Source organism: Aedes albopictus, chromosome 3, assembly GCF_035046485.1.
Source record: "Aedes albopictus strain Foshan chromosome 3, AalbF5, whole genome shotgun sequence".
In the NCBI taxonomy this organism is placed as follows: Eukaryota; Metazoa; Arthropoda; class Insecta; order Diptera; family Culicidae; genus Aedes; species Aedes albopictus.
The window spans coordinates 203,226,506-203,233,104 of NC_085138.1; the positions used below are offsets into that span (position 1 = coordinate 203,226,506).

The 6,599-nt window shown below is 34.2% G+C and overlaps 1 protein-coding gene across 3 annotated transcripts in view; it reads right to left on the reverse strand.

Annotated features, from left to right (window-relative positions):
* LOC109404968 (uncharacterized) overlaps positions 1–5,267 on the reverse strand; it is a 32,654-nt gene extending 27,387 nt beyond the window's left edge. Inside the window, exons 1-2 of one of the 3 annotated variants that reach the window (XM_062858621.1) lie at positions 5,095–5,267; positions 4,924–5,000 (exon numbers count right to left, since the gene is read on the reverse strand). The gene's annotated coding sequence lies outside the window, so the exon portion shown is untranslated. Of the gene's footprint in view, positions 1–4,923 lie in introns of all 3 variants that reach the window. The other 2 variants (XM_062858620.1, XM_062858619.1) reach the window with 2 other exon arrangements.
* Between the last annotated feature and the right edge of the window lie 1,332 nt (positions 5,268–6,599).

Genomic DNA, 6,599 nt, shown 5'->3' on the forward strand with positions numbered 1-6,599 from the left:
AGTTATTATAAAGCAGTCAGTTTTTGTCCAAAATGTTACGTCGAACGCATTGACGTCAACAATGCGTTTAAGTGTTCGCACGTTAGCTTTGAATCTATCAGCACAATTAAGTGCTGCAAATCTCCTTCCCACTATTAATTCTTCGGTCGATTTTAATTGTTTTATTTAAAGAAAATATGACCAACTAACATTGTAAAATTCGAACATTAATAAATTACTAATCAAAATCAACCGAGAAACGTGGGAAATAGAGCCCGAACAACATTTTGAAGTCAGCTGGCTGTAAAAGGTTCCAAAACCTGTCACAAATCCTATAATGCTTTTATTAGGATTTGTTACGATCATCAAAACCTTCTCAAATCCAACCGACTTGGAACTATTGCTTGGGAATAGACTCTACTGAGCCCCGGCGGTTCCTCCTGTTTATCGAGCATGTCTGATGCATATGATCAGCCATACTCCATCTGCAGCAGCCGGTTCGTGATGAACCGTTGGAGGCGCATTAAAGTGTTAAAAAGGTGATACGTTTCACTAAAGAACACTACATTACAATAATCAAAATGAAACTCCTTCACTTTAATACCGTCAACCCCTGCGAACTTGGCCAGGGAACTAAAGAAAGCATTTCATACACTTAACGTCTAATTTGTCATAAATAGGTTACGTTAGTTAATGTCAAACTAGTCAGTTTTAGTCGATTTCGTCGAATATGCGTCTTAAGTCTTGATCACACGTTAGCTTCGAATCCATAAGCAAGCACTATTAAATGCTGCACTTTCCCACTATTAGTTTCTTAGTTAATTTAAATTTATATTGCAAGAAAACGTTATTGAGCATCAGGCATTCGAAATATATTAGAGTTTACTCAAAAAACTATCAGATATAAAAATAATAAAAGTTAAAATTAAATCACGTAAGCAAGTCAAATGTTGAGAACTAGGTATAAGCAAATTGAATACACTAGATACAACTAAGTATTACATTATTGATTTTTATAGTGTTTGTTAAAATTAATCGAATAGTGGGAAGCCCAGACAACAATGCAGTCTGCTGACTCCAAAAAGATTCTAAGATTCGTCACAAAACAAAAATATTTTCATTATGATCCACAACGACTCTCAAAACCATTCTAGAATCAACCGACCGGAACTGTTTTCTGAGTATAGAAACTACTGAGCCCTAGCAGGTCCCTCCTGTTTATCGAGCATTTCTGATAAATCAGCCATACTCCATCTGTAGCAGCCGGTTCGCAATGAACCGTTGGAGGCGCATTAAAATGTTAAAGGTGATATTTTCAATACAAGAATTACAATTAACATCCTTCACTTTAATACCGTCAAACCCTGTGATCTTGGCCAAGGAGTGTCTTTATATTTATTTGAATCTGAAAAGTCAATGTTGCAATAATCGGGACACAGAAATAACTCTGTATCTAAAATTGTTCAAATTTGGCATAATAACATCATTAGATGTGTTCATTTCACCTACAAAATTTCATGTGAATCGGTGCAGTACTTTTTGTTGAAGCAATGAAAGAGCAGAATGAGCGCCATCGAATTTTGTACAGCCCCTAGTTTTGCTTGTCAGCGCTGTAACTTTTGAATTTGGCAAAGGAAATGGCTGAAATTTTGAACACAATCCTCTCAATTTACATTTGTTGCATAGGCAAAATTTCAAGAAAATCGATGCACTATCAAGAATTTTATAGTCGAAACATGTATTGGGACTGAAAGTGATTTTAGCCCCTCAGACAGCAATTAGTCAGCACCATTTATTGTTCCGATTATACCATTGAATCATCAAATTTTGCAGACATAAAATAAACATAATCAGCTACCTTATGTGAAAATTTCATGAAAATTGGCAGAGAAATTCAAAATTTATAAATAGGCAAACAGCGCACATGAAAAACACGAAAATTTTTTACTAACACTCAACCCTATCAACACCAGTAGCTTCCAAACCAATCGATCAAAGTTGATGAAATTTTGCAAAAAAGTGTCTCTATAAGTATCATAACTACTAACAAAATTTCATAACTATCTTTATGCAATTCAGTATCATAATTTCTATTTTATTTAACTCATTTTGGTATCATAATGACCTACTTTTTGTACTGATCCATTATGCAACTAAATGAGTTGCATAATGAAAAATAGTTGCATAATGTTCATTATGAACATTATGCAACCCAAATGAGTTGTATAATGAAAAAAATCATTGCATAAAAATTTGTATGCAACTCGTTGCCAAACTCGATTTTTTCAGCACTCTTCGTATTTATCCAACTCGGCAAGTCTCGTTGGATAAATGTACGACTCGTGCTGAAAAAATCAACTTTTTGCAACTCGTCGCATAAATAACTATAATAGAACTTTGAACTGTAGCGTAAAATAACCATCTATTATGCGAATGAAAATTGGTCATGATTGTACAAAATGCTTAAAACCACGTCTGTTTGTTTTTCATATACAGTTTAAAGTAATGCATCGATTTTTTATGAAATTTTGCACAAACAATTACCGTACACCAAAGAGTTCTCAGTCATTTATTTGGTCAATTTTACCGATTCATTACAGAGCTACAGCCGTACTTCTGTGTCCCGAATATTGCGGATACATGCCTTACATAATTCTTTATTCAACCATAGTTTTCGCCCGAAACATTAGAATAACCAGCCACAGAAATCCAATGTCGCGACTGTTCGTGTGACTAACATCTAGTTTGCCTCGCCCTTACAGCGTCAGTAGCGGTACTATAAATGTCAAATAAATTTTGTTCACCAAAACAAAAGGACCTCTACAAGATGGCCACTTAAAAATAATCAATTATTACAACTAAGGTTATTAAAATAATTAAATAGGAAAACTGAGTACAGCGCCACTGGCGTTCTAGTGTATTTCTATTGCCAAACATAATATTCTCAACAAGGGCTACTCTACAGAATACTAGTCATGCAAATGAATAAGTGAAAAGTAGAGCATACACAAATATAGGTCTCACACGTATTAATCATTATGGTCCTTCAAAGTTCAACGCACTTCCTAGCGATTTGAAAATAATTCATAACTGCCTATTATTTAAAAGCAAACTGAAACAGTACATAGCACAGAAGGTGAATGGACATATATTTTAACGTGTCAACCATTTATCATACACGGAAAATTCAAACTACCTAATATTTCGGTCGATTTTACTCAAAAAAAAAAGACACGGACAAAGGGGGTCCTTGGCCCCAATAAGCCAATTTTGGGTAAATGTCGGTTTACTCAAAATTGAGTTGAATGAGGGGGGTCTAAGGTTGAATTTACCTACTCTTGAGTATATTGAGTATATTGAGCGTGAGTTTAATCGATTTACTCAAATTTCGGCTTATTGGGCCGAACTATGGAATTGCGTCAAAAGAACTTAATTTTGGGTAGTTTGGCGGTTCCGTGTATGTAGGTTTTTCTGGCTCCTTCTAGTTTTCCCTATTTTAGCTATTTTAGTTTAGTCATTTGAATATTAGAGCCACACTTGTTATGACGAATTAAGTAACTTTTAGTTGTTTTTTGTAGTTTTAATTTTTTACTTCTATGTGAATCCCATCAAAGGAACTAAATAAGTTCCACTGGGATTTAACTTTATTTGTATTACTTATCTCCACGAATATTAACTTCTTTTTTTTAGTAAGTGTCTATTACCAGAGGGCTCGTAGTGTGAGCTCTTTAGTGTGGGGGTCAGAGGAGGGTTGTATATACACTACCCGTCATAAGTACGGACTCACAAAAAGTATTGCAACAATATTGCATTACCCTGACTCACCTCGATATCTCTTAAACCAGAACACCTACAAAAATGCCGCCTTCAGAAAAGTTGTTGCTTTTGATCTTTTGAATAACTTTCCTGAAGACAGCATCTTTGTAAGTCCTCTGGTTTTGGAGATATCGAGGTGAGTCAGGGTGATGCAATATTGTTGCAATACTTTTTGAGAGTCCGTACTTATGACGGGTAGTGTATAAAAGTACATACTTATTTAGGGTGATTGGATATTACTTGCTAATAAAGTTTAGGCATCTTAAAATAGCATAATTAATTTTCTTAGTAGGGAACTCAACACATACACTCCTATTTTAATCCCACTTAAAACAAAAGGATGAAGCAATGATTGATTCGTTTCTTATTTCTGATTTTTTCGATAGAAGTGCTCACGCTTAAAAACAAAAAGAATGGAACCAATCGGTGCCATAATCGCTTGACCCTAGTAGCACACAAGTTCTATACAAGTTTATGTAACTTCTATATGACTGAATTTGGTCATATAAGAGTTGCATTGACCTAATTAGAACATGTGTGCTACTCGGGGAATTTTGAAATTTGGTACGGTGACCCAACAAGTGAACATATTGTTAGGGATCAAAAATAGAGCTTGTTTTTACTTGTCTATGCATGTTAAACATGTAAGTTATTGATAATTAACCAACAATAATAGCACTTAACAATTTACTATTTAGTTGGTCCATCCCCGTTCGTTTTAATGTACAGATATTTATTGAATAACCTTCATTTCATACGAAAAATAAACATTACAATTCGAAGCTAAATTCAATGTATGTTTGCAGAAACCTTGATCATTTCGTTACCCTTTCGGGTTCATTGTGAATAAAATTCAGCTTGCCACACCACACATACCGCTTGATACACTACTACGTGTTCAGTTTCGTAATCGACAAGATGAAACACGTAGTTTTAATTATTCACCTAATAAAACGTACAAATTCACTTTAAATACATTTAAAATTTGAACAATATTACGAAACAACAACGCGAATTAATTTAAACAAAATTTATGAAAGCATAAAAACCTAACATCATATGATAATTTAATCCAATATCCGATATATTTTCACGTCACTTAAATCTTGAATTTCAGAGAAAACTCACCTTGCAATATTTTAATCCTTGAAAATATGCACAATTCTGAAGAAGATTCACTTCAAATACGTCGAAAATATCCTTGTCTATAAAGAATCCAAGACAAATTTGCAGCTGCATGTGACGTCACGGAAATTGCAATTTAAACGATTCTTTTGTAAAATATCTTCATTCGCTTACTTTATTCCAATCAATTACACTATCTTGTGATCAGATCCATTCATCGGCACAGCTGGTTATGTCACATTTAGGAAGAAAAAGTAATTCAAAATCAATTTTGTTGATATTTAATTCTGCACTCAAAATGGGTGCTTAATTTACTTAAAGTCTGTAATGTTTTGTTCGGTCTTCGCACAGCTTTAAGGTGATAACAAACACAGAAAGCTACCCGCATTAATTTGAGCGTGTGGTTGTATTGCTGCTTCGAAACCAATACTAACACGATTCTTTGCGTGTATTATTGGCTGGAAATCAGCTGCAAACTCAGAAAGAGACAGGACGCTGTTTGTAGTCTTGTGTAAATGTAGTGAAAGAGAAGGAGTCCACCATATTCACATCATAACATTGTAATTGATAATATTTTTTGAATGATAACTTTATGTCTGATTCGAATGTCAAATGCCGCGAAACAATAACAATAATGTTAATTAAAAAAGATAGAAAACAATCAATTTTTAATTGTTCTTCATGTATGAGTATCATCAGTAGATCAATTACCATCGCTGAAGGTATACATATCCCTGTGATTTCAATGTTTACATATACTGCATCTCATGTCGATCGCTTGAAAATAATTTCGTTCTGTAAATTTTCAAGGCCACTACTCGAAAAGTCATACCGCTCGAATATGTAGGGTAAGTGATCCAATTATGGCTGTAGTACCTCAAGTTGGCCATAGTTGATTTTCAACCATTTGCGGTGCAAATGCACAAGTAAAATTTTGTGAATAAAAGAATGCGTTCAAATAACATGGTTGTACTGATTTAAACTAATCACTAAAACTATTAGCCTTATTATAAAACCATAGAATTTTCGTTTCCTTGCCCCCTTTTTCGCCATAGTGTTCCAGTTATGGTTAATCCCATAAGGAATTTGCATGTGCGAAAAGGAACCGAAGTTAAAAAATGTGTCCATAACTGGTACAGGGCTCCTATCATTGGCACATGTCGTAATAAATACTAAAAGTTCCAAAAGCTAGACTACTGGTGTGAGTATGAAATGGACAAATTGAGGTGAGATTTGCGAAAGAGTTACTCGTCCGCTCGGTGAGACTCGAACTCACGACTCGAGTAACTTTTTCGCAAATCTCACCTCAATTTGTCCATTTCATACTCACGCCAGTATTTGTAAAGTCTAAATTTTGGAATTGAGTAAATCTTCCATTCGGCTGGTTAAGTCGCAAAAATTGATAATTAATTAATTTAATTATACTAAAAGTTGTATTGGCTTTGTTTCTATATTTTTCCTGTAAAGTATGCAAACTAAGCATTCTATTCATTTAACATATTGATGACATTCGAAGGTCTTCTCATTATGTTTGTACAAATAGTTTTCCTTAGGTAGTGCCATAACTGATATAGGCACCCTATTAGGGTAAACCAGCTGCTTCAGTCTCTGGAAGCATATCATAATTTTATTATAGTGAAGTGTGGATTTATTTTTTTCCGTTTCAGCTGAGATTTAGC